The 19,423-nt window shown below is 48.8% G+C and overlaps 1 protein-coding gene across 4 annotated transcripts in view; it reads left to right on the forward strand.

The window, feature by feature from the left end:
- The window catches only part of LOC119970054 (MOB kinase activator 3B), a 148,719-nt gene that overhangs the window by 56,181 nt on the left and 73,115 nt on the right, over positions 1-19,423 (forward strand). The window contains exon 1 of one of the 4 annotated variants that reach the window (XM_038804019.1): positions 13,488-13,510. The exons of 2 other annotated variants lie outside the window; for them this stretch is intronic. The gene's annotated coding sequence lies outside the window, so the exon portion shown is untranslated. Of the gene's footprint in view, positions 1-13,487; positions 13,511-17,805; positions 17,829-19,423 lie in introns of those variants that run through there. One more of the 4 variants, XM_038804020.1, reaches the window with a different exon arrangement.

The raw sequence follows: 19,423 nt of genomic DNA on the forward strand, positions 1-19,423 counted from the left end.
TAAATTCCACATTGGACAAGAGACGTAGGTTTCAAAACGCCCCAGAGACGTTAACGTTAATTTATCAAATTAGTTATGGCATTGTCGTCAACAATTTACTGTGCATGGCGTGTCCCGTCTGGGTGAGGGACAAGCTTGGGGATACCAGCAGAGTGCCTGTTTTCTGGGCACACCAGGGATCTGAATAAAGCTGGTATTACAGGTTCTGCCTCTCTGGAGCAACGGAACTCAGAGTGCACGTATTTTAACCAAAGCTTATGTTGTCAATAAATTATTCAACAGATTAGTTTGAAGTTTAGTTTCAGTCGAGATAGAAAATTGTAAATCTGTCCTGTTTCATGTTGCGGTACTTATCTTAATCGTGCAATACAATGGAAGGTACTTCAGCTTGTTTACTGAACTGGGAGTAAAATGGGCAATAAATACTGGCCTTGTCAATGATGCCTGCATCCCATGAACAAATGTATAATCAAACAGAATGCATGTTTATTTATGACTGTAATTCAGCCACCAGGAACCAGGCGAAGGTTTAAAACATTTTGATGTGCTTTATCTTGAACTTGCAAAGATGTTATGACAGAGGCACTTTGCAGTGAAGTTGCCCCATGGATTTGATGGAGAGGAAACAGGTTGTTCAATTTAATCATGAGCATAATCTGTTAAGGTAAAAACTTACAGAGTGACCATTGACCAGTCAACCGGGCGGGATTCTCCGACACCCCGCCAGGCCGGAGAATCGCCGGGGGTGGGGGGGGGGCGGCATGAATCCCACCCTGACGGCGGCTGCCGAATCCTATGGTGCTGGGGTTTTGGCGGGGGTGGGAATCGCGCCGTGCGGGCAGCGGCCGCTAGCAGCGGCCCTCCTGCCGATTCCCCAGCCTGCGATGGGCCAAGCGGCCGCCCGTTTTCGGCCGGTCCCGTCAGCGTAAATCACAACAGGTCCTCACCTGGCTCTGCGGTGGCCTGCGGGGTCCCTTGGGGGGGGGGGGGGGGGGGGGATTTGGCCGGGGATCGGGGCCCACTGATCCGTGGGCGGGCCTGTGCCGTGGTGGCACTCTATCCTTCCGTGCCGGCCGCCATAACGGTCCACCATGGCCGGCGCGGAGAAGAACCCCCCCTGCGCATGCGCTGGGATCACGCTAGAACGCACTGGCGCTCCCAGCGCATGCGCAACTCACGCCGGCCAGCAGAGGCCCTTCGGCGCCGATTGACACGGCGCCAACCCCTCCGCCACCCGCCTAGCCCCCGAAGGTGCGGAGGATTCCACTCCTCAGTGCCGGTTCGGCTCGCCCCGCTGGGTAGGAGAGAATCCCGCCCCCCGTTTCTGTGCTGCAGATTCTACATGTAGTTTGTTAACACTGCTGCCTCACGCGCTGAGGACCCGGGTTCGATCACGGCCTCAGGTCACTGTCCGTCTGGAGTTTGCACATTCTCTCTGCAGCAGCATGGGTCTCACCCCCATAACCCAATGATGTGCAGGGTTGGTGGATTGACCACACTAAATTTGACCCTCAATTAGAAATTTTTAAAAAAAGATTCTACGCGATCGGACCCCAGGGGGTGCCCCCACGGTGGCCTGGTCCGCGATCGGGGCCCACTGATCGGCGGGCGGGCCTGTGCCGTGGGGACACTCTTTTCCTTCCGCCACCACCACGGGCTCCACCATGGCGGAGGCGGAAGAGAATCCCCCAGTGCGCATGCGCGGGTGGTGACGTCAGCGGCCGCTGACGCACCGGCGCATACGCGGACTAGCGAGGGCCTTTCGGCCAGCCCTGACGCTGGGCGTCGGGCACCAAAGGCCGTTGGCGCCAGTCTTGGCGCCGGCCGGTGGAGCGGGAACAACTCCGGCGCGGGCCTAGCCCCTAAAGGTGTGGGGAATTCCACACCTTTGGGGAGGCCCGACGCTGGAGTGGTTGGCGCCACTCCACTACGCCGGGACCCCCCGCCCCGCCGGGTAGGGGAGAATCCCGGCCCAGAATTGAACCCGCTGGCCTTGTTCTGCATCACAAACCAGCTGTCAAGCCGACTGAGCTAAATCAACCATTTTACAATAATCTAGTCTTTTCTTTAAACTGACTGACCACCACGGTTAGCACAAGTACCGTAGCACAGTGGTTAGCACTGTTGCTTCACAGCTCCAGGGTCCCAGGTTCGATTCCCGGCTTGGTTCACTGTCTGTGTGGAGTCTGCACGTTCTCCCCGTGTCTGCGTGGGTTTCCTCCGGGTGCTCCGGCTTCCTCCCACAAATCCTGATAGACATGCTGTTAGGTGAATTGGGCATTCTGAATTCTCCCTCTGTGTACCCGAACAGGCCCCGGAATGTGGCGACTAGGGGCTTTTCACAGTAACCTCATTCAGCATTAATGTAAGTCTACTTGTGACAATAAAGTTTATTATTAAGATTATTATTATCAACGTGTTTGTCTTTTTTCTCACACTTCTCTTTTTGAGAATTGGGGTTGACAATTAAACCAGCTCCTGCCTCCCACTCTCACCATTTTGGTGTTCTGTGTCATCTGTGGCTCAGTTGCGACAGATTGACCTTGGGAGTTGGAAGGTTGTGGGTTGGAGGCATAGAATCCTACAGCACAGAACAGGCCCTTCAGCCCATCACATCTGCACTGGTCAAATACAACCACCTAACCATTCTAATCCCATTTTCCAGCACTTGGATCTTGTCTGCACTGAGATCGCAAGAGCACATCTAAATACTTCTTAAATGTTGTGAGGGTCTCGGCCTTCACTACCCTTTCAGGCAACGAGTTCCAGACTCCCACCACCCTCTGGGTGAAAAGGTTTTTCCTCACATCCCCTCTAAACCTCCTGCCCCTCACCTTAAATCTCTGTCCCCTGGTCATTGATCCCTCCACCAAGGGGAACGGTTTCTCCCTGTCTACTCTATCTATGCCCCTCATAATTTTATACATCTCAATCCTGCCCCCCCCCCCCCCCCCCCCCCCCCCCCCCTCAGTCTCCTCTGCTCTAAGGAAAACAATCCCAGTCTATCCAATCACTCTTCATATCTCAAACTCTCCAGCCCAGGCACCATCCTGGGTAAATCTCCGCTGTGCCCAATCCAATGATCACTGTCTGCAAAGTGCTCCCCTCCAACCACTTGCCCAGCTTTGTTACTGAAAATCAAGTCCCACTTAAATGTAATAATTAGGATGATGTTCCAGGGAGAGCTGCCCTGTCAGAAGGGTCATGTTGAGTAAGTTTCTGTGTCTTAGTGGAGAGAATTAAAGAGACAGCAAGTGATTGGTGAACCTTATCAGATTCCTTATGAAAGTCCATACAATTGAAAAAGAATTTAGTGTACCCAGTTATTTTTTCCAATTAAGGGGTAATTTAGCGTGGCCAATCGACGTAACCTGCACATCTTTGGGTTGTGGGGGTGAAATCCAAGCAGACACGGGGAGAATGTGCAAACTCCACATGGACAGTGACCCGGGGCCGGGATCAAACCCGGGTCCTCAGCGCCGCGAGGCAGCAGTGCTAACCACTGCGCAAACGTGCCACCCTATGAAAGTCCGTATAAACCTCATCCATAGACACTCCCCTCTTTACTGGTTTAGCTACATCCACAAAATATTCGCTGGTTTGTTTCTTATGACCCATATTTTACAAATTAATGTTGCCTCTCTGATCAAATTCCAGTAACCTCCCCACAACACATGTGGGAAGGGCTGTAATTTCCTGGTTTCTTTCTCTCGCTCTTAGTGATGGAATTCCATTTGTTTTGGATGAACACTTTGTTGTGAAGAGTAGTAGCGGTTGGAAGGCAGGGAACATGGTTGATAATTTGGGTGTAGTAAGTTGCCATTAATAGCAATGTGGCAATAGCCAGTTCGGGCTGGATCGACCAGCTGTTCACGCCGGTGGGGTATTCCGGTCCTACCCCAGCGCATGGGTTTCCCGGCGAGGAGGGGTGCAGTCACCGGGAAATCCCCTTGATAACGGCGGGGTTGGTACAGCGGGTCACCTCCACCACCGAAAAGCACACGTTGGTTGGTCGGCAATCCCACCCTTAAATCTGTGTTAGTGATGTTGATTGAGCGATAATGTGGAGATGCCGGCGTTGGACTGGGGTGGGCACAGTAAGAAGTCTTACAACACCAGGTTAAAGTCCGACAGGTTTGAGCAATAATTGAGCAAAAGATTGAGCAATAATTATTGATCAGGACAGTGGGAAAACTCTCCAACCCTGCTTTGAATCGTACAATGGGAACTTTAGCATCCACTGGAGAGATGGCGGGGGGGGGGGCTTGAGTTTAACGTCAAGCCCAGAGGGTGGCCCCTCTGACATTGCAGTCGTCCTCGATGCTGCATTGACATGTCAGCTGAGATTATTTATTCAGGTCTCAGAAAACCACAGTCTTCTAAACTGGGCAATTATCTTACTGAGCTAAGGCTGACACTTCACCACCTGTTTTTCTCTCTTTGCCTTTACCTTTTCAACCCCCTCCCCCAACGTCTCAGTTGAGAACTGTTAACTTTAACAGAAATCAAGGATCAAACTTGCTATTTTCCTGATCCATGTGACACTGTACCACCCAACGTGGTACATATCCAATCAAAGTGACCCAAGGGGGTTGGACTTTGTGAGCTTACACCATTCACAATAAACAGTGGGATGGTAATGATGTTATCTTTGGGTTAACAGCCCTGTTAAAATCGCTGAGAAGTATTTCAGCTGAATGTGTTAATTATTTGTGATTCCACCGTTACTGTTTGTATTGCAGACGGGAAACAAATCGTTCACCTCAGCCATTTGTCAAAGGTTTTCCAGTGACTGGTTACAGAAATGGCCTTTAGAGCAGATCGAACCCTCTGAGAGGGACACAGTGGCATCAGGAAAGGAGCTAAAGGGGGATTGAAATGAAGAAAAAGGGAATTAATTTAAACTATCGCCTATTACTTTAGTTTATGCTTTTCAACAAATAGAACAGGATTGTGGGTGCATGACAGTAATTCCATAAAACATCAAACCCACAATTAAATAATTTAATCAGCAAAGGCAGCGAGGATAAACTAGCTATCAAATGTCAGGTCCCTCGAGTGCATTTTGTTTTTACTCGTTGCTTATGGGAAACAAATGGTTTGTGTGAGCTCTACGCAAAGGCTTTTCAGCAGTCCTTCACAATGGAAACGTTTATTTGTGCTGATGATGTGAAAGTGAGAGATTTCTGGCCCATTAAAGATGAGGCTGTGGAATCCACAACAAACATGCCTGGCTGAAATCCTTCTCTGCTATGTTAACAGCACGGCTAACACTTTCTGCAGCATTGTGCAGGTCCATTATAAAAGTGACTGCTAGAGTATTGGGCACTTGATTAAACGACCAACATTTGCGCCCGAGATCTTGATTTTAATGCCCCAGCCCTGCCCAGTCAAGGTTAGGTAGGTGGAAAACTGTGCTTTGCGAAAAGAATGGCGGCAGTAACTTTGTTCCAGGTTTTCCCTCACACAGCACCTGCCAAAGCCACGGCTTCTACTGTCTAGAAGGACAAGGGCAGCAGCTACATGGGAACCTCACCACCTGGAGGTTCCCCTCCAACCACGCACCATCCTGACTTGGAAATACAGTCGGCCCGTTCCTTCACTGTTGCTGGGTCGAAACACTGGAACCCCCTCCCTAACAGCGCTCTGGGTGTACCTACACCTCAGGGACTGCAGCGGTTCAAGAAAGCAGCTGACCACCACCTTCTTAGTGATGGATAATAAATGCTGGCTTAGCCAGTGACACCCATATCCCGTGAACAGATTAAAAAAGCACTTATTATCAGCAAATGAGGAATGAAAGTAGGTGGATGTTAAGCTCAAAGAGTTTGAAAATGAAAAATGAAAATCGCTTATTGTCACGAGTAGGCTTCAATGAAGTTACTGTGAAAAGCCCCTAGTCGCCACATTCCGGCGCCTGTCCGGGGAGGCTGGTACGGGAATCAAACCGTGCTGCTGGCCTGCTTGGTCTGCTTTAAAAGCCAGCGATTTAGCCCAGTGTGCTAAACCAGCCCCTGGTTTGTGGCCAGAGGAATGGAGGGGATTTTTACAGTTTCCTAATAAAGAAGTATATGACGTTCCTTTTCTCTTACTCACCCACACTAAAGCTGATACTGGGAGTTTATATTCTATTACTCACTCACAATTAGTTCATTTAGACAGAGTTTAAATCGGGCTACATTATTACTATCTAACCCTTGGAAGTCTCTTCCTCAATTCAACATTCAAGCATTGAGTGTTGAGCAAAGCTGGGAGCACTGGCACAGTAGTTGTATTGCTGAAGTGATAATTCAGAAGCCTGGGATAATAATCAGTGGAAATTAGTTCAGATCTCAGCATGACATCTAGGGAGTTTTAATTCAGTTAATTAAACAAATCTGCAATCAAAAACTAGCCTCGATAATGGTGACCATGAAACCATTGGACTGTTGTGACGAGCCACCCAGTTCACTAATCCCTCTTACGGAAGGATGTTTACTGTCCTGGTCTGGCCAGTGTGTGACTTTAGACCCACAGCAGAGTGGCTGACTCTCCACTCCCCTTTGACATGGCCTCACAAGCCTCACGGTTGTCAAGAATATGGCTCACTGTCATCTCTTTAGAGGGCAATTAGGGGTTAACACCAAATGCCGAGCCTTGCCAATGGCTCACATCCTGGGAGTGAAGAAAATAAGTGATCTCCTGTCTGTCCAGAACTTGTTTTTTGTAATAAATTTAGAGTACCCAATTCATTTTTTTTTCCAATTAAGGGACAATTTAGCGTGGCCAATCCACCTACCCTGCACATCTTTGGGTTGAGGGGGCGAAACCCACACAAACACGGGGAGAAGGCTGCAACTCCACACGGACAGTGACCGTGGCCAGGATCGATCCTGGGGCCTCGGAGCTGTGAGGCAGCAGTGCTAACCCACTGCGCCACCGTGCTGCCCTCTGTTTGTCCAGAACTGATTGTTATCCTAATATGTTAGCAAAGGATTAAATATCTTCCATCTGTGTGTAAGTACCTGGCTTGCCCAGTGATGCTGTGGAGATGAAAACCTACCCCACGCTGCCATTCATCGCCGTGACGTGTCCTGTGCTTTGCTGCATCACTGGTTCTCAACACATTGCCCACTTTCTTCAGAAACATTTCCTGAACTTTTGCCTCTCTCTTGACAACCCAACTTGCTACATAACATTCCCTGTTGGCAGGAAGTACGATCTGCTCCTCGCGTCCTCTCTGAAGCAACTGGAGCACGTGTGAAAATGTCTTTGGGTGACTTATTTCTGTCCTTCACACTTATCAGGGAAAAAGGAAGTCATCAAAGAACAATACAGCTCAGGAACAGGCCCTTCAGCCCTCCAAATCTTCACCGGTCATGATACCAACGTTAGCCAAAACCCTCAGCATTTCCTAGTGCCGTATCCCTCTATACCCATCCAATCCATGTATTTGTCAAGATGCCTTTTGAACGCCGTTAATGTATCTGCTTCCACAACCTCCCCCCTGGCAATGCGTTCCAGGCACTCACTACCTTTTGTGTAAAACACTTGCCTCGTACATCTCCTCTAAACTTTGCCCCACGGACCTTAAACCTATGCCCCCTGGTGACTGACCCCTCCACCCTGGGAAAGAGTGTCTGTCCATCCACTCTATCCATGTCCCTCATATCAACCTCCATCTTTCTAATGAAAACAGTCCAAGTCTATTCAGCCTCTCCACATAACTAACACCCTCCAGACCAGGCTAACATCCTGGTAAACCTCCTCTGCACTCTCTCCAAAGCCTGCACATCCTTCTGGTAGTGTGGTAACCAGAATTGTGCGCAATATTCCATTATTTAGCATCTCAACACACTGGCGTTACAGAGTGATGAACGGACCTTTGTTGGTCGTTCTGGGTGAGTGTGTTTAACACTCAATTTGGCTCTGTTTCTTGTTCTAAGCTCTGGAGTCGCCAGGTGCCGTTAAGACACCGCCACAAGCTTCAAGGTGAAATTCAAAGCAACAAAAACCGTACACCAATTAGTAAGTCCAAATAACTAGAGTTTATTATAATACAATTATAATAACTACCCATGCACACGCTAAAGGATTAAACTTACTCCTACCGCTAAACAACTAATACTTATCTCGAAGGAACTGCTGGGTCAGGGAATAAGGCCTCTTGCTCTGTTCTGGTCTGCAGACTTCAGATTGTTATCAATTGAAAAGGGGGTCAGGAGTGCCTATCTCTGGTAGCGGTCGTCGTTAGGCACTTACTTGTTGGTGGCTGCTGCTCGACGGCTGGAGTAGGAGACAGGAGCCCGGAGACAGGAGACTGAACCATGTGTGGGACCTTTCTTTTATAGGTCCCAGGGGGTCCGCGCCCCTTTGGGCGGACTCCCTTACCTGCTTGGAATCGATTGGGTCTCTTCCCAATCGATATGTTTGAACCCCCCAATCATAGGGCAGTTCCTCGATCACTGGGGCGGTTCTTGGGACTTATTGTTTTGGGCTTCTCTGGCGCCACAGGGTCTGGCCTTCCATAGAATGTATCGATTTGTGCTTAACTTGTTTCCATTGTATCTGGGACTCGCCCGGTATCGACTCATTAGTATGTTAACTGGTTTCTTTTCACAGTGCTGTCTGGTTTCTGCAACAGTCAAAACTGGTTTCTGCAGTCGTCCCAATATACAATCGCTTTGCAAGCTGCTTGCTTTCCAACATGTCCATTTTCCCTGCATTCCTTGCAATCTTCCATTTTGTGTTGGGCAGTGGCCACCCCAGGTGGCTACACCTTGTAGGAATTACAAGCATCAACATGCAACAGATTATTCCAGGGAAATGGTGTTTCAACATTCTCCATTATCAGGCATACCCTCCCCCATTAATGTTGAGCAGGTACTAATTGCATTTTTACTACTGGTTTTGTGTTATTTTGAGAAGGTCGCATTAGGTTTGGGGGTATTATGGTGAAACCCGGTACAGGCTCCCATTACCCATTGACTAAGGAGCTTTCCTAGTGGGTACATTTATCTGCCCATGGACCAAGCTCTTTTAAATTATTCCTCACAATGTGGGTATCGCTGGCTAGGCCAGCATTGTTTGCCCATCCTAACTGCCAATCCGAAGGTGGTGGTGAGCTGTCGTCTCGAACCGCTGCAGTCCCTGTGGTGTAGGTACACCCACAGTGCTGTTAGGGAGGGACATCCAGGAGTTTGACCCAGCAACAGTGATGGAACGGTGATATACGGAGGGGCTGTTTAGCACAGGGCTAAATTGCTGGCTTTGAAAGCAGACCAAGGCAGGCCAGCAGCACTGTTCGATTCCCGTAACAGCCTCCCCGAACAGGCGCTGGAATGTGGCGACTAGGGGCTTTTCACAGTAACTTCATTTGAAGCCTACTTGTGACAATAAGCGATTTTCATTTCATTTTCATTTCATTTCATTTCATATAATTCTAAGTCGGAGCGATTAGTGGCTCGGAGGGGAACTTGCAGGTGGTGGTGTTCCCAAGTATTCCCTGTTTGTGTGTGTGATGAGAGAGCGCTCAAATTTTGCCATTTTCAAATGGAGACAGTATCACTGTCAGGGATTGGGGGCAGTGACAGTTGGATGGAATGAAATCTTCAAAGATAGACTTTGGTTCAAAGTCTTTGAGATCCTTTTCTCTCTACAGTTTACACTTTGGATCCTGACTACCTGAACTGTGAGGCTGTTTTAGTCATTAATCATGATGTTTCAATCAGAAAATAATACAATTATCACTGAGGATTTTTTGAAGAAAGTGAACCATGCTTTTTTTGTATCTGTGGGACTCTGAGGAACGTTCTTGGCTGAAAGGTTCCATTTCCTCAAGACATTTTCAACTCATTTCCGGCCTTACAGTCGCAAACTTCAAAGTTGAGCAGTGTAGTGATTTCAGGCACTCTGGAAAACCTAATACCTCACAGATGTGGTCTGCATTGACACAAAGATCGTTTCGCTGCAGAACTCAGCAACTTCGAAATTTCCACTTGTGGTGTTGGGAACTGTGCAAATAATACGGGACTAATTAAATAAATGAACATAAATGAACTGTGAAATCGTGAATGTTGGGAATGTGTCGGAGACAGGGGATTAGAAGAAGGAACAGCAAAAGCTGGTGATATATAGCAGGTTAGTAGTTTTTGGAGTAGGGCACTCGGAATATCCTGAAATGAAATAAATGAAGCTGTTGAAGACAGGCTGAGGTACGATCCCAGCAGTCAGTTGGTCTGTATTTCAATTCACATCATAATCGTACAGGACAGATTTTGGAAGTCAAGTAATCTTATAGAATAAAGTTCAGATTTGCTTTAAACTATTTACTCTAACCTATTAACCGCAGAACCAAATAAGTCCTACAGCGTAAAAGGAGACCATTTAGCCCATGGAGTCTGCACTGACCCTCTGAAAGAGCCATTCCTCTGCCCAATCCCCATAACTGCACCTAACTATTCCTGAACACTAAGGGGCAATTTAGCATGGCCAATCACCTAATGTGCGCATCTTTGGACTGTGGGAGGAAACAGGAGCACCCGGAGGAAACCCACGCAGACACGGGGAGAACGTGCAGACTCCACACAGTCTGGAATTGAACCTGGGTCCCTGGTGCTGTGAGACAGCAATGCTAACCACTGTGCCACTCTATTGCTCCCACTCAATCCCTGAAGATCCAGTGTGAAGGTGCTTCAGTGCAATGCCAGTGTGCATGCTGAAATGCAGTGAGACAGAGAAAGAAAAGCTTGATTGATTTGTATTTATATAGAACTTCAGGGTGTCTCAAAGCATCTTACAATCAGTGCTTTTGAAGTACGGTCACTACTGTAATATATGTCACAGAACAGCCAATTTGTACACAGGAAGATCTCACACACAGGAATGTGATAACTGTAAATTCTATGATTCCATGACCAGATCATTTGTGTCGGTGATTTTCTTGCTTCGCTTCCCGCCCCCGGTAGTGCACAAGGCAGACTTTCATCTGTCCCCATGGTGAGGTTTTTTCTGAAAGAAGCCGTCACAGGATTATAGCTTGAGGGGGTCACTCTGGCTGACCAGGAGTCCCTCCCAATCTTACCCAGCCATTGACGTGTGTTGGAAGGATTTGCGGGTTAATAATGAGGCTGTTTTGCCCCTGTTATAAATGCACCTTCCTTGGTCCTCAAACCCTGGGGTGGGACTTGAATTCGGAGTTTCTGGCTCCGAGGCAGATAAGCTACCCGCTGTGTCCCAAGTCCTTTGTTTTAGTGATAATGATTGATTAATATTGGCATAGCGTTTTTAATGCCCACCTGAGAAAACGGGGTGTGTTATTGTTGCTTGGCATTAAATGGCTGTAAATCTGATGTTGATGTACATTATGAAACTGTTTCCCCATGTGGTGACGTTTTCCGCAGGACCCTGAACACAGAGTGTGTCTGGAAATATTTAGGAAGACGCCTGCTGTTAGTTATATAGCATAAGACTGTAAATTCACTGCAACAGCCAATAGATTTACCTTTAGTAATCTGGAATTTTCCAGCTGTCTGCTCCGAACGTACAAAGTTCTTGGTTTATTAAAGAAGACTTTTGCCATTTCTTTTGACTCCTGTTCCTTAGGAGCGAAAGCTACTGTGACCCAAAACAAGCAATGTGGCTCACTCTGCCATTGGTCGCTCAAATGGGAAGACGTAATGTTCGTTGATATCTATGTAATTAAGTACAAAAGGAAACATTTGTCCTCTCCCTGCCTCTTCTTGGCTTTGTTTTTATAACTGTGAACTGAGAGCATCGCTCAATATGGCAGAGGAGAGAGAGAAATCAGCGCAGTGTTCAGTCCCAGTCTGTCTCTGAGCGATGCTTTGGGAACCCAGGTGGCCATGCCAGGGTGTCAGGCCGGCACCGCCAGGGTGACTGGGTGGCAGCAGCAGTGCCGAGGTGCCACTCTGCCCAGATACCAACTACCCAGGGGTCTCCGATCCCCTGGGAAATCGGCCCAAGTGCCATTCCGGCTGGTCCGTATTTGTGGGGCCAGTGCTGAACGCCGCCCGGCCGGGATCTCCTTGGTGTGAGGTTGGTAGATCCTGGGGGCCGGTTAGTTCTGCCGTCAGCATCGGTAAGTGAGCTTTTCAGCTCTCTTAACTCTGCAAATCTGGGTGCCGCCCATTGTGGGCAGAACTCAGATCGCAACATTTAACAACCATCAGGAAACCCGGAAGGGGCCACTCGCAGGATCTACCGGCCCCATCCTGACCTGATCCTAGCTGGAATGTAACACGGAATTCTCCGGCACTTCCATCAGTGACAACATTCATGGCACCATGAGAGGAAGGGAAATAGTTTCCGTGATGAGGAGGAAGAGGAAAGTAGAAAGTAGGAAGAGGAGAAAAGTTTAGATTGGTGAGTTGGGATGGAGAGAAAGGAGATTGGCGAGCTGGGATGGAGAGAAAGGAGATTGGTGAGCTGGGATGGAGAGAAAGGAGATTGGTGAGCTGGGATGGGGAGAAAGGAGATTGGTGAGCTGGGATGGAGAGAATGGAGAAAGCTACCAAGAACTGCTGGGTTGAAATGAGATGGAGAGAATGTGATTAACAGTCAAACTCTGGTCAAACACACCACACTCCAAAGTAAATGACAGATGTGACCAAAGCAGATGCCCTGGAATTTTCAACAACCCATCCACGTTGTGAGCCAACCAATTACAAGGAAACTTTGACTTTCTCACAAGGGTTTAAAATCCCGCCATTCGAGCAACCTGCCTTGGAATTCTTTCCAAACATTTCTCAGATAGCTTCAACAAGGACCCACCTCCAGGGTTTCAATCACTCCTTCCAAGATTCTTTTCCCCTGGCTCTCTGAGTATACTCGAACTTCACCCTCCAAGGACAGTTCCAGATCCTCGGCCGAGCCAAGCAGAACATCACTGATCCAAAAGATCCACAATAAGGAGTCACCAACCTTTGGCGGCCTTCTTGGATCTTCAGGCCTTTGCTCAAATCTGCTTCATGTCATGTCTGCTCCCTTCAGCCCCCTCGTTAACTCCGAGCTTGTCGTTCTGTTCCTTTCTTTTAACTTAACTCCTTTGGACCCGTGTCTAATCTTTGCATTTGGTCTATCCTGGGAATTCTTCCTGGGTCCTAATTTTGTTCTAATTAACCTCTAAGGAATGTTAGTTTGCCTATAACAAGAATTACAAAGCCTGGTACTCGTTTTCACAAATCAGGCTTAGAAATTGGAGTTGCGGGAGGAGGCGATTAGCCCTTTTGTCGCAATTGGTTAACTTTTATTCGCTACTTCTGGCTGGCAAATCAGCAATAAACCTAATTGGGTAATTCCAAAACCCCAAAATGGGTGGATTTGGGTCAGCTGTGAGGTAACAAGAACCCAACCTGACTCAGGGCCACCCCATTCTGCTTTTGGAGGGGTTAGGGAATTAGGGTCAAGTTGATCTCAGGAGGTGGATCACTCAATGAAAGGTTCTTTTTTCACATTTTTTTCCTATTTTTTAGCCCAGCAAGTAGAAGGTGAGGTGGACGAGACCCATTTGGTAAGTGCACCTGCAGCACAGCTTGTGGACCAGGAGCCGCAGGAGCGCCTCCTCCTGGCCTGACAGGAAAAGCTATAACATCTCCCGGGGGTGATTTTGTGCTGCCGTTTGCCGCAGGGTAAATGGCGGCAAGGATGCAAATTCTCACAAGAGTCGGGAAATGGGATTCGCACTGCCGAGATCTCGTTTCCCGATTTTCCCCGCTTCTCGCTGGTCACACAACGCGGCTCCTGTCCACAAAGGGCAGGGGCTTCATTTAAATACATTTTAATAATATCAACGGGTCTCCCCGCAACATGATCCCCCTCGCTGAATATTCAAATGGCGGTGAGGTTGGCCGTTTGCAAGAACGGGATTCAGTGAGAGGATTCTGCCAGGGACCCTCCCATAGCGCGTTCGGGCTGGGGGAGGTTGGGCGTCGCTTCGGGGGACTCGGAGATCGGGGCCCCATTTAGATCTGGTGTCCTGATCTCTTGCTACAATAGGGAGTTCCGGAGGTTTAGCTCTCTGTACACAAAACGCTCTGTGTGCCCTCAGCTGTGCGTTCCTCGCTGAGGCCCCCCGTAAAGGAAAACGAGTCGCGAGTCGTGTTGTATAGCTTTGTGTTTATCAGTACTGCGAGCGTCAGGAAACACACGGCTAAATGCATTCGCCGTGGGACTCTGCTCCCAATTAGTTGAATCGTGCCCTGTATGTTTTCAGGAAGGAGTTAGATACAGCACTCGGGGCTAAAGGGATTAAAGGACATGGGGGAAAAGTGGGAACAGGTTACTGAGTGGGATGATCAACCATGATCATAATGAATGGCGGAGCAGACTTGAAGGGCCGAATGGCCTCCTCCTGCTCCTATTTCCTATGTTTCTGTGAATCCCCAATACCTTTGTGGTGGTTTGTGGGGGGGCGGGGGGCATAAGGGCGGATGTTTAATCTCCGGGCTGATTGGGGCACCCTTTAAATATGGCGTCCTGATCTCTGTGGAGCCCGCCTTGTGGGCTCTATCAGACCCCACCCCGCCAGACTGACGGCATAAACCATGCTTCCAATTATTTTTGGCGGACTGGCCGTAGATCTGGGGCGGGACTCTCCTTTGCCCGATGCCAATATCGCAATTGCCGATCGGGCAGAGAATCCATTCTGATGCCCAAATCGGGGCCAGTGCCAGTTTGATGCCATGCTCCACCCCCACAGAAGTGGCATAATTGCGTCACGTGTCGGCCTTGGCTCGTCATCAGAAGGCCATTCTAAGATGCTCCGCCCCCCGATGGGCCGAGTTTACGACCGCATGGTTGACGTGTGGTCTGAGCGATCGGGAACCTGGCGTGGTGGCTGCGGACTGTGCCCTGTGCTGCCACACTCAGTCGGCATCCGTGCTGCTGGCCCGGGGGGGGGGGCTTCCGCAAGGACTGGGGGGACTGATGGGGGGTAGTCAGGGGTGGCCTATCGGGTCACGGATGGTGGGTTGCGTCCGCGAATGGCCGTCGCCATGTTGTACGGTGCAACTGCTGCAGGTCGTCACCCCGTGCACATTCGCGGCCACGGACCAGGCGAATCGCTCCCCGTTTTCGAGGTGTGGGTTTCACCTGGCGACGCTGCCAGCCCCTCACCAATCCCGGAATCAGCGAGGGTTCGGCGCCGATTTTGGCGGCGTAAAACGCCCGCAAATTGTCAATTTCTGCCGGCACTTAGCCGCTGAAATAGAGAATCCAGCCCCTGATGTGTGCGTCTGGAGAGATACACAGCGGCCTTCAGTCAGACCCTGACAAATTACAGGAAAATTCCACCTCTCATCCCATCTCCACATTCTCTTCCTGGGAGCCTGAAGTAATCACCAATGTCGTAGCCCCCCCCCCCCCCCCCCCCCCCCACCGCGTCATCATCTGTTGCCCCATTAGTGACTCCCTCCAATCTCCTTCATGATTGTCATCTACCCAGCTGATGAGGCCTGATCAGCCACTCAACCACAACTCCACCCATTCCTTCCCATCTCTCCATCAAGGAACTGAACAAACTGCCTGACCCTCAGCTTCAAACTTTCTGAAACACTCCCTGCCCAATCGGGAGCCACGTTTGTCACACAGGTCTGTTTCCGATTGGAGAATCGATTTTTAAATAAACATTCACAGCCTGGAATTAAAACCGCCTGGCACCCAGTTTTCCAGATTACAATTCCCCTCCTGAAATCCTGCCCCAGTAAATGTTGGGAGTGTGGAACATGAGTGCACTCCCTATTTTCTCAGAGTAGAATCTACAATTCTCAAAGTAAATTTCATCTCTTTTATTGCAAACACAAATGTCAGCTGAACAATTTGGTTGGAGAGTTTTCGCCCTGTAATGTTGACACCAGTTAAATTGGCCTCATGAGCAATGTGGCATCAGGAGCAACAGTGTGTATTCTGCAGATTTAGAAGCATTTTACATTATAACAGGTAAATAAATTACATTGAGGAAGCTCTGGGTCATTGTTTAAACTTTAAACTACAAGCTAACAAGTGGTTGGAAATTGGGGAAGTCAGGTGATCACAACTTTAGTGTAGCTGTATGTGTCATTGTTAAATATTAACCTCAGTTTAACAGGGGTGGAGTGGAAGAAATAAAACTGCTCAGAAACGGTCACACATTGTTCAGGAGCAGAATGATTTACTTCATGAAACAATTTGTTCCCTTTAATGACCTTGCTGCGTATCTCCAGGATGATATGTTATTGTTTGAAAATGATGAATATACCTTTCTTGTATCGTGGACTGATTTCTGAGCAGGAGCAGTTCTGTAACGTTTAGGGTCTGGTCTGTGAGCTGTGGGGTGAGATCTACCCCATTTACACTGCACAATACAGAATATGTCACAGCTCCTGCTCCTCACAACCAGTGGCAGTGGCTGTAAAAGGTCTGTGTAAGTCATGTCTGTGCCCTGTATGGGCAAACGGAGTGCCTGGTCCCACCAATATTGGCAGTCGTTGATATTCACAGTTGTTTCCTGAAGAGTTGCTGATCTCCACACCTTCTCCTGTAGCAGCCTAACCACCATCTTCATCCCATCATCACCATCTTCATCCCATCATACTGAAGTCAAGGGTTGCCTCAAACACTGATTTTCAAACTGTTTTGCCCGGGACCAATTTTTCCAACCGGCTATTCTTCAGGATCCACACCAGCCGACCTTTGCGACCCACGCCGGCCGACCATTGGCACCCACGCCGGCCGACCATTGGCACCCACGCCGGCCGACCTTTGCGGCCCACGCCGGCCGACCATTGGCACCCACGCCGGCCGACCATTGGCACCCACGCCGGCCGACCTTTGCGGCCCACGCCGGCCGACCATTGGCACCCACGCCGGCCGACCTTTGCGACCCACGCCGGCCGACCTTTGCGGCCCACGCCGGCCGACCTTTGCGGCCCACGCCGGCCGACCATTGGCACCCACGCCGGCCGACCTTTGCGGCCCACGCCGGCCGACCATTGGCACCCACGCCGGCCGACCTTTGCGACCCACGCCGGCCGACCTTTGCGGCCCACGCCGGCCGACCATTGGCACCCACGCCGGCCGACCTTTGTGATCCACGCCAGTCAACCTTTGCGACCCACCGTTTTCGCTTACCGTTAATGTGACAGGTGAGCCTGCTTGGTCCTCACAATCTCGCTTGCTTTGTCATTCAATGTTCCATTTCTGCTAAGGACTTCAGTGGATGATTTAAGCTCTCAGGGCATCCGTGGAAAAAGTTCAAGGGGTTTGTCCATTAACTCGCCATGTCTTCAAATGCCTTTGAAATTTTGAGGGTTTTAATCTTTCATTTGCCAGTCCTTCCCTACATGTAACACACATGAGCTTTGCATCCTCATTTGCATTGGCACAAGTAATAAACCCATACCTCAAAAAATCATCTTTGTGCTGCTTTGCTCCTGTTTTCAGCTTCTTCATGGGTTGTTCACCAGAGGCCCTGGAGTTCACACCCGCACTGCTGGCAGCAGCAAAATGGAGGAATCTGTCACGCACGCAGAACATGTGATGTCAGTGTACGGGGCACGTGACCTTCTCTCTGCCGCTGCCTCTGGAGAGGAGATTCCATTGATTTTCCATCGATGCTCCTGGGTTAGTGCGCTGACATCAAGAGGAGGCAATATGCCTCGCTGGGATCTGGGCCTGCAAACTGCTGAGGGGGCCACGTATTCCTGGGACGACCGACATTCGGAAAGCCGGTAACGGCTGTTGGGTACTTCGTCCCACGATCGGGAACGCCACGACCAATGGCCCTGCGACACTCCCCAAACCCACCTGCGACCCACCAGCAGGTCGCGATCCTGAGTTGGAAAAGGACAGTGGTAAAGATTTATTTTCTGAAGTATATTTAGCTTTCAAGTACTTGAAATTGAATAATAATTTGCAACTTTTCTGTAACAGAAGTGTTTTTCTAATTCTCTGCATTCCCTTGATGTACTGGGTTTAAAACTTTATTTTTAATTATCCCTGTTTGTATTAAATCCTTGAGTGGGTGTCTAAACAAATTGTGACCCACTACCATCACTAATCTAATATTTCGAAAGAGATGCCCCTTACCTTGAAGGACTAGGGCATCTGCAGGAAGTCCTTTTGTGTGCAGTTAGAGATCATTATAGCAGTTAAAGCGACGATTTGCATTTGTAAAAGCAGAACGACAAAGAGAGCTCAGTGTTGGCACTTAGTGCCATGATATTATGTTTATTCCTCCTCCTGTTCTCTTGTACTCGCTTGGCTGTGAAGATAGAGCAGATCAATCATGCTGTTAAAACTCTACTTCCAGTGAAAATCTAATTGCAGGAGGGAACTTGATGTAAGTGGTTAGGCGTTTTGTGAAGTGATTGCTCCTGCACAGATTTAACCAAAGCTGCAGTCCTTGTGCACAATGGCATTAACATAATAAAGAGTGGCTGGTGCGTTGAGGATGCAGAAGACGCACCAGCCCCCTGCAGACAGACATTTGATCATTCGCTCTGTGTACCGCTCCGGGTTCTGGGCAGCTTAGAAATGGCACGAGGGGATGGTCTGTGACACATTGGGATTCACAGGAGCTTTTGTGAGAGGTTTGTAGAGACTTCAGCAGGAATACAGCAAATTTCCCCCTCGGACCCAGTACAATGACAAAGGACCGTGCACATGTTCAAGAAATAACATCAACATCCCCGGCATGAATGAAATCTATTCCACTTTTAAAATATGACGAAGACTGGAATATGACTTTGTGAATATTGAGTAACATAAAGGGATTCGTGATATTGTCGCAAGGTGGTAAAATTTCATATTTTGTCCACCTGAAATATGAAACCACATGGAGTAGATGTTTGAATTTTCCACTTCTAGACTTGGGTAGATTTGGAGAAGGTTAAATCACCACCAAGTCAGCTCTCCCCCTCACAGGGGAAAGCAGCCTTTGATCATCTGGGACGATGACAACTTTACTTTTAAATCAATGACTGCACAAAGGACTTTCAACAAACAGGAGATTTATTAACTAAACATAAACTTTCGTACAAACCTCCTCTGCCTGAGATCTAGGGTGATCCTGCCCATCTCTACCCCTGTGATGCAGAAACATATAAAATTATGAAGGGAATAGATAGGATAGATGCGGGCAGGTTGTTTCCACTGGCGGGTGACAGCAGAACTAGGGGACATAGCCTCAAAATAAGGGGAAGTAGATTTAGGACTGAGTTTAGGAGGAACTTCTTCACCCAAAGGGTTGTGAATCTATGGAATTCCTTGCCCAGTGAAGCAGTTGAGGCTCCTTCATTACATGTTTTTAAGGTAAAGATAGATAGTTTTTTGAAGAATAAAGGGATTAAGGGTTATGGTGTTCGGGCGGGAAAGTGGAGCTGAGTCCACAAAAGATCAGCCATGATCTAATTGAATGGCGGAGCAGGCTCGAGGGGCCAGATGGCCT

This window comes from Scyliorhinus canicula, chromosome 8 (genome assembly GCF_902713615.1).
Source record: "Scyliorhinus canicula chromosome 8, sScyCan1.1, whole genome shotgun sequence".
Classification (NCBI taxonomy): Eukaryota; Metazoa; Chordata; class Chondrichthyes; order Carcharhiniformes; family Scyliorhinidae; genus Scyliorhinus; species Scyliorhinus canicula.